The 9,639-nt window shown below is 40.4% G+C and overlaps 1 protein-coding gene across 2 annotated transcripts in view; it reads left to right on the forward strand.

The window, feature by feature from the left end:
• Positions 1 to 9,639, forward strand: part of ANTXR2 (ANTXR cell adhesion molecule 2) — a 292,455-nt gene that overhangs the window by 279,789 nt on the left and 3,027 nt on the right. The window lies entirely within an intron of this gene.

Genomic DNA, 9,639 nt, shown 5'->3' on the forward strand with positions numbered 1-9,639 from the left:
GCACATACCCTTTTACCAAAACAGATTTTTACTCAATTGGCAAAAACTGAAGAAAACTTTTGCATGATTTTATTTCTCATAGAAATAAATAGAGTTCTTTGTTTTCTTTATTTGCTCTCTTGTTCTGTTTTTTGTTGTTGTTCCAATGCACACAAAGAAAATAATCATATGTATGACATAATTTCATACAAAACCCCCAAAATGATCTGGACAAAATTGTTGACACCTTTCCAAAGTTGTGGCAAGACAACTATGTTTCAAGCATGTGATGGTCATTCAAAGTCACCTGTGGCAAGTAACAGTTGTGCGCAGAATTTTAAATAATCACACTTCAAACCAAATAAAAAGGGAAGAAGTTGATTCAATCTTTGCATTGTGTGTCTGTGTGTGCTGCACTAAGCATGTAGCATGGAAAGAGAACTGTCTGAGGGTTGAGAACTAAGATTTTTGAAAAATAACAACAATCTGAAGGTTACAAGTTTATTTCCAGAGATATTGATGTTCCTTTTTCCACGGTGCGCAACATAATCAAGAAGTTTACAACCCATGGCATTGTAGCTATTCTCCTTGGACGTAGATAGCAGAGAAAAATTGATGAAAAGTTGCAATGTAGGATAGTCCAGATGGAGGATAAGCAGCCCCAATCAAGTTTCAAAGAAATTCAAGCTGTCCTGCAGACTCCAGATGCATCAGTTTCAGTGCAAACTAGCTGTCGACATTTGAATGAAATGAAATGCTATGGCAGGAGACTCAGGAAGACCCCACTGCTGACACAAAGACATAAAAATGTTAGACTGCAATGCATATTTATTAATGACCTTGTAGGGGGCATAGAGAGTAGAATTTCAATATTTGCAGATGACACTAAACTCTGCAGGGTAATCAATACAGAGGAGGACAATTTTATATTACAGGAGGTTTTATGTAAACTAGAAGCTTGGGCTGATAAATGGCAAATGAGCTTTAATGGGGATAAATGTAAGGTCATGCACTTGGGTAGAACGAACAAGATGTATAATTATGTGCTTAATTGTAAAACACTGGGCAAAGCAGTCACTGAAAAAGACCTGGGTGTATGGGTGGACGACAAACTCACATTTAGTGGCCAGTGTCAGGCAGCTGCTGCAAAGGCAAATAAAATAATGGGATGCATTAAAAGAGGCATAGATGCTCATGAGGAGAACATAATTTTACCTCTATATAACTCACACTTAGAATACTGTGTACAGTTCTGGTCTCCGGTGTATAAGAAAGACATAGTTGAATTGGAGCGGGTGCAGAGAAGCGTGACCAAGGTTATTAGGGAACTTGGGGGTCTGCAATACCAAGACAGGTTATTACACTTGGGGTTATTTAGTTTGGAGAATCGAAGGCTTAGGGGTGATCTTATTACAATGTATAAATATATGCGGGGACAATACCAAGACCTTTCTAATGATCTTTTTACTCTTAGACCTGTGACGGGGACAAGGGGGCATCCTCTACGTCTGGAGGAAAGAAGGTTTAAGCATACTCACAGATGAGGATTCATTACTGTAAGAGCAGTGAGACTATGGAACTCTCTGCCATATGCTGTTGTAATGAGTGATTCCCTACTAAAATTTAAGAAGGGACTGGATGCCTTTCTTGAAAAGTATAATATTACAGGGTATATACACTAGTTTCCTTAATATTGCGTTGATCCAGGGAGCTAGTCTGATTGCCGTATGTGGAGTCGGGAAGGAATTTTTTTCCCCAATGTGAAGCTTACTGTTTGCCACATGGGTTTTTTTTGCCTTCCTCTGGATCAACATGTTCATGCAAGTTAGGATAGGATATGGGTTGAACTAGATGGACACTTAAAGTCTCCCTTCAACCTTAATAACTATATTACTATGTTACTATGTAAAATGTACGTGAGTAAGCCAAAATCCATATGGGAAAGTGTCTTGTTGACAGATAAAACCATGAAAAAACTGTTAAGGCACATCATTCTACTGTTTGCTGAAAACTGAATGAGGCCTACAAAGTAAAGAACACAGTACCTACAGTCAAATGTGATGGAGGTTCAAAGATATTTTGGGGTTGTCTTGTTGTCTCTGCCACTGTTGCCTTGACTATGTGCAAGGCATCATGAAATCTGAAGCTTAACAAAGGATTTTGGGTCGCAATGTAGTGCCCAGTGTCAGAGAGCTGAGTTTGCATCCTAGGTCATGGGCTTTTCAGCAGGACAGTGAGCCCAAACATACTTCAAAAAGCACCCAGAAATGGATGCAAACAAATGCTTGAGAGTTCTGAAGCGGCCAGCAATGAGTCTGGATCTAAACACTGTTGAACACCTGTGGAGAGATCTTAAAATTGCCATTGTGAGAAGGCACTCTCCAAATATGAGAGAACTCAAGCAGTTTGCAAAAGAAGAGTGGTCCAAAATTCCAGTTGAGAGGTGTAGGAAATAAACGTGTATAACAAAACACATAATTGCAATAATTTAGTGATAGAAATACTTCATTTTCTGGAACAATTTCAAGGGTGCCAACACTTTTAGCCATGACGGTATATATATATATATATATATATATATATAGTGAAGGAAATAATTATTTGATCCCTTGCTGATTTTGTAAGTTTGCCCACTGACAAAGACATGAACAGTCTATAAATTGAAGGGTAGGTTAATTTTAACATTGAGAGATACAGTTGTGGCCAAAAGTATTGACACCCCTGCAATTCTGCCAGATAATACTCAGGTTCTTCCTGAAAATGATTTCAAACACAAATTCTTTGGTATTATTATCTTCATTTAATTTGTCTTAAATGAAAAAACACAAAAGAGAATGAAGCAAAAAGCAAAACATTGATCATTTCACACAAAACTCCAAAAATGGTCCAGACAAAAGTATTGGCATCCTCAGCCTAATACTTGGTTGCACAACCTTTAGCCAAAAGAACTGCGACCAACCGCTTCCGGTAACCATCAATGAGTTTCTTACAATGCTCCGCTGGAATTTTAGACCATTCTTCTTTGGCAAACTGCTCCAGGTCCCTGATATTTGAAGGGTGCCTTCTCCAAACTGCCATTTTTAGATCTCTCCACAGGTCTTCTATAGGATTCAGGTCTGGACTCATTGCTGGCCACCTTACAAGTCTCCAGTGCTTTCTCTCAAACCATTTTCTAGTGCTTTTTGAAGTGCGTTTTGGGTCATTGTCCTGCTGGAAGACCCCTGACCTCTGAGGGAGACCAGCTTTCTCACACTGGGCCCTACATTATGCTGCAAAATTTGTTGGTAGTCTTCAGACTTCATAATGCCATGCACACCGTCAAGCAGTCCAGTGCCAGAGGCAGCAAAGCAACCCCAAAACATCAGGGAACCTCCGCCATGTTTGACTGTAGGGACCGTGTTCTTTTCTTTGAATGCCTCTTTTTTCTCCTGTAAACTCTATGTTGATGCCTTTGCCCAAAAAGCTCTACTTTTGTCTCATCTGACCAGAGAACATTCTTCCAAAGCGTTTTAGGCTTTTTCAGGTAAGTTTTGGCAAACTCCAGCCTGGCTTTTTCATGTCTCGGGGTAAGAAGTGGGGTCTTCCTGGGTCTCCTACCATGCAGTCCCTTTTCATTCAGACGCCGACAGATAGTACAGGTTGACACTGTTGCAACCTCGGACTGCAGGGCAGCTTGAACTTGTTTGGATGTTAAGGTACTGTCACACTTAGCGATGTACCAGCGATCCCGACCAGCGATATGACGCTGTCAGGATCGCTGGTACATCGCTAAGTCGTCGCTAGTGAGCTGCCACACAGGCAGATCTCACTAGCGACATCGCTGGGGATGGGGATCGCTACTTACCTGTCACACTAGGCGATCCTGCGTCCTCCCGCCCGGCTCCACGCGTCGCTCGTCGTCACAGCAGGAAGCGCCGCAGGAAGCAGACGACGAGAAACAGTCCAGCCTGTTCTCGCGTGATCAGCGATAACCAGCGGGGGAGTCGGTCGTAGGTAAGTATCAGACATAGCGATATCACTATCAATATCGCTATAACGTCACTAGTTATAGCGATATTGCTAGCGATATATCTTAGTGTGACAGGCCCTTTAGTCGAGGTTCTTTATCCAACATCCGCACAATCTTGCGTTGAAATCTCTTGTCAGTTTTTCTTTTCCGTCCACATCTAGGGAGGTTAGCCACAGTGCCACGGGCTTTAAACTTCTTGATGACACTGTGCACGGTAGACACAGGAACATTCTGGTCTTTGGAGATGGACTTGTAGCCTTGAGATTGCTCATGTTTCCTCACAATTTGGTTTCTCAAGTCCTCAGACAGTTCTTTGGTCTTCTTTCTTTTCTTCATGCTCAATATGGTACACACAAGGACACAGGACAGAGGTTGAGTCAACTTTAATCCATGTTAACTGCCTGCAATTGTGATTTAGTTATTGCCAACACCTGTTAGGTGCCACAGGTAAGTTACAGGTGCTGTTAATTACACAAATTAGAGAAGCATCACATGATTTGTGCCAATTCTTTTGTCCACCCTCTTTTTTATGTTTGGTGTGGAATTATATCCAATTTGGCTTTAGGACAATTCTTTTTGTGTTTTTTCAAATTAAATGAAGATAATAATACCAAAGAATTTGTGTTTGCAATCATTTTCAGGAAGAAACTGAGTATTATCTGACAGAATTGCAGGGGTGTCAATACTTTTGGCCACAACTGTAGAATATCAAAAATTAAATCCAGAATATCCCATTGTATAAATTATATAAATTTATTTGCATTTTGTAGTGAGAAATAAGTATTTGATCCCTCTGGCAAACAAGACTTAATACTTGGTGGCAAAACCCTTGTTGGCAAGCACAGCAGTTAGATGTGTTTTGTAGTTGATGATGAGTTTTGCGCACATGTCAGGAGGAATTTTGGTCCAATGCTCTTTGCAGATCATGTCAGCTTCAACTCCCTACATAAGTTTTCCATGGGATTAATGTCTGGAGACTGACTAGGCCACTCCATAACCTTAATGTGCTTCTTTTTGAGCCACTCCTTTGTTGCCTTGACTGTATGTTTAGAGTCATTGTCTTGCTGGAAGACCCAGCCACAACCATTTTTAGTGTCCTGGCGGTGAAGTAGTCCTGTGACCTTAGCAGAGAAACACCCCCAAAACATAATGTTTCCACTTCCATGCTTGACAGTGGGGATGGTGTTCTTTGGGTCATAGGCAGCATTTCTCTTCCTACAAACATGGCGAGTGTACATAATAGCAAAGAGTTCAATTTTTGCCTCCTCTGACCACAACACCTTCTCTCAATCACTCACAGAATCATCCAGGTGTTCATTGGCAAACTTCAGACAGGCCTGCCCATGTGCCTCTTTCAGCAGGGGGACCTTGCGGGCACTGCAGGATTTTAAACCTTTATGGCGTAATGTGTTAGGCTGGTTTCACACTTCCGTTTTTTTTCGCGGTATTTTAGCGCTAAATAGCGCATGCGTTTTTTTTCCTATACTTTGCATGGGATGCGCTTATGTGCGCATACACATGCGTTTGTACGCGTTTTTCCGCGCATGCGTTTTTTTGCGGTATGCGCTCGGGCACACAAAATGCAACCTGTTGCATTTTTTGGGCGTCCGACTTGCCTCAAAAAAACGCATGTGCGCGCAATGCGTTTTTTTACAGCAAGACACCCATTATAAGTCTATGGTGAGCATATGTGCGCATTGGCATGCTTATGTATGCGTTTTTTTTGCACATGCATTTTTTTTTTTACCATTAGTTTAGACAATGGAATTTAGGGGTTTGGGTTAGAGTTAGGGTTAGTTAAGGGGTTTAGGGTTAGGGTCAGGGTTAGGATCAGGGTATGGTTTGGTTAAGGGTTAGGGTCAGGGTTAGGGTTAGGATCAGGGTATGGTTTGGTTAAGGGTTAGGGTTAGGGTTAGGGTCAGGGTTAGGGTAAGGGTTAGGGTCAGGGTCAAGGTTAGGGTTAGGATCAGGGTATGGTTTGGTTAAGGGTTAGTGTTAGGGTCAGGGTCAGGGTTAGGGTTAGGGTATGGTTTGGTTAAGGGTTAGGGTCAGGGTCAGGGTTAGGGTCAGGGTCAGGGTTAGGGTCAGGGTTAGGGTTAGGGTCAGGGTCAGGGTTAGGGTTAGGGTTAGTAAAGTCATGGTTTGGGTTAGTGTGAGGGGCCACCTAATGTTTGGAAAAAACGCAAACGAGGTAAAAACGCACTAAAAACGCATACAAACGCATAAAAACGCTGCGTTTTTTTCATGCATGCTCATAAAAATGCTTGAAAAAAACGCAGCAGTTGTATGCTTTTGTATGCGTTTTTTCAATGCGTTTTTTTGCGGGAAAAACGCGCTGCAAAAAAAAGCAAGTGTGAAACTAGCCTTACCAATGGTTTTCTTGGTGACTGTGGTCCCAGCTGCACTGAGATCATTAACAAGTTCCCCCGTGTAGTTTTAGGCTGATCTCTCATCTTCCTCAAGATCAAGGATACCCCACGAGGTGAGATTTTGCATGGTGCCCCAGATCGATGTTGATTGACAGTCATTTTGTATTTCTTCCATTTTCTTACTATTACACCAATAGTTGTCTCCTCAACTAAGCATCTTACTTATGGTTTTGTAGCCCATTCCAGCTTTGTACAGGTCTATGATCTGGTCCCTGACATCCCTATAAAGCGCTTTGGTATTGCCCATGTTGTAGAGGTTAGAGACTGATTAATTGAGTCTGTGGACAGGAGTCTTTTATAAAGGTGACTATGTAAGACAGCTGTCTTTAATGCATTTTAACTGGTCTCTAGGAGCCAGAATTGTTAATGGTTGATAGGGGATCAAATACTTATATTCAGTGGCAAACTTCCAAAATCTGCAAGGGATTAAATAATTATTTCCTTTACTGTACAGTTGAAACCAGAAGTTTGCATACACTATATAAAAAGACACATATGCATGTTTTTCTCAATATCTGACATGAAATCAGAATAAACCTTTCCCATTTTATTTCATTTAGGATTAAATTAATTATCAATATTTGCCAAATTACAGAACAAAGAGAGAATGTTTTAAGGTATTTTTATTACTTACTGCAAAGTCAAAAGTTTACATACACTAAGATTACTATGCCTTTAAACAGCTCTCCACACTGCCCATATGATGATCTCATGTGTTTGGAAGCTTCTGTTTTTTTGGCAACATCTGAGTTAATTAGAGACACACCTGTGGATGTATTTTAATGCACACCTGAAACACACTGCTTCTTTGGCTGACTTCTTTAGACTTTCCCATGATGCTACACAAATATATCAAGAAGAGAATTGTGGACTTGCACAAGTCTGGCTCATCCTTGGGTACAATTTCAAGATACCTGAAGGTGCCTTGTTTATCTGTACAAACAATTATATGCAAGTGCAAGCAATATGAGAATGTCCAGCCATCATACCGCTCAGGAAAGAGATGAGTTCTGTGTCCCAGAGATGAACGTGCTTAGGTCTGACATATGCATATCAACCCAAGGACAAAAGCAAAAGACCTTGTGAAGATGATGGTGGAAGTTGGTAAGATTGCGTCAATATCCACAGTGAAACGAGAACTGTATCAACATGGGCTCAAAGACCACTCTGCCAGGAAAAAGCCATTACTACAAAAAAATATAAAACAGCCAGATTAATGTTTTTGGAGATATGTCCTATGGTCTGATGAAACTAAAATTGAACTTTTTAGGCATAATGATCATTGTTACATTTGGAGGAAAAAGAGAGAAGCTTGGAAGCCTAAGAACACCATCCCAACTGTGAAACATGGGGGTGGGAGCATCATGTTGTGGGCTTGTTTTGGTGCAGGAGGAACTGGTTTACTTCACAAAATATATGGCATCATGAAAAAAGATTATGTGGCAATACTGAAGCATCATCTCAAGATATCAGCCAAGAAGTAAAAGCTTTGGTGGAAATGGATCTTCCAAATGGACAATGACCCGAACTATACAGCCAAAATGATAACAAAGTGGCTTAAAGATAACTAAGTCAATGTTTTGGAGTGGCCATCACAAAGCCCTGATCTCAATCCTATTGAAAATTTATGGGCAAAGCTGAAAAGGCAGGTGTGACCAAGGCGACCTACAAACCTGGATCAGTTACATCAGTTTTGTCAGGAGGAATGGGCCCATATTCCAACCAAATATTGTGAGAAGCTTGTGGATGGATATCCCAAACGTTTGACCCAAGTTATTCAGTTTAAGGGCAATGGTACCAAATACTAATGAAATGTATGTAAACTTTTGACTTTGCAGAAATAAAAATGTCTAAGAAAATATTTTCTCTCTCTCCATCTCTCATAATACTGGCATTTAGCAAATACTAATAATTATGGTAATCCTAATTGACCTAAAACGGGAAACGTTTATTTTGATTACATGTCAGATATTGAGAAAATATGTGCCTCTTTATATAGTGTATGTAAATTTCTGGTTTCAAATATGTATATATACTCGTATATACACATGTGTAGCGAATATAAAAGGTCCACAGACCCCTATTAAAATTCCAGTTTTTTGGTACATAATCTTCATTATTGAAATTGCAACACCAAGAAGGAAAAGTCATGAAAGCATTTGAATAGAAAGCACAGAATCAATAGAAATGGTAATGATATGCAAAGATGAAAGAATGGAAACAAGATGTTCAAAACGTCAATTTATGCAATATCGAATATGAGCAACATTTGCAAAAAAATGCACTGATACACCTTGTTATGGTATCATTGCAGTTATTAATAGTTGTCTGAGGAATATTCATCCACGCTAACTACACTTGGGGATGTAAATAATCAAGATTCACTACTGGCGGCTCTTTTTGCAATCACCATCCACTGATGTCTCAGAGTTGCTTAATGGAAGACACGTCCAGAGATATTATAAGCCATGGTAGTATATTTAGGCCATAGAGGTTGTTCACAGTAGCGCAAGCAACATTTCAACTGGCGTTGTGCAATTGACAAACAGCTCCTGGGACACCTGGAGAAATTACAGTACTACTGGGTCCACCACCACATCAATGCAACACTGAGCTGTAGTGTACATGGAATGAAGACTAGTGGGGTCCAACTGCCACACAGTGTGCCACCCTACATCATATTCCTAGGAGTAGGACCGCTTTGGTGTTCCCTCTCATGGCATTGCTCTTTTGGTCTCCAGACTAATCTCTTATCATTACGCCAAATACAAAAGAGGATTTTGTTGCTAAAGAAGATAGATCTGGAGAGCATGTGGGCAATTCCATGAAGAGCCCTTCACAATGTAACATCAGACTAAGGACTATGGTGTGAGGTGGCATAATGTATAGTAGCCCGACCCCTTAATATTGGATAAATCAACATATTTTGAAAAAAAAAAATTTTCATCATTTGCATACCAGTACCAAGTCTATCAGTCTTTTGATTTCCACAATTCCATGACTTTACTTCCTAAATTCTATATGAGGTTTATGCATACACACATATACAGATAAACACATATAACATGCCAGCTCTTATATTTGCATTCAATTGGATGTCTCGGCAATAAATAGATATGACTGATTCTGCAAAACTGGAGAGAGGCGGGGGGAAATAAAAAGGGATTCCTTAAAGTGAAGAGTACCTTTAGTATATTTTGGAGGAGGGCAAGAGATGACGTG

Source organism: Dendrobates tinctorius, unplaced genomic scaffold (genome assembly GCF_039654945.1).
Source record: "Dendrobates tinctorius isolate UK_male_01 unplaced genomic scaffold, ASM3965494v1 ptg000011l, whole genome shotgun sequence".
Lineage (NCBI taxonomy): Eukaryota > Metazoa > Chordata > Amphibia > Anura > Dendrobatidae > Dendrobates > Dendrobates tinctorius.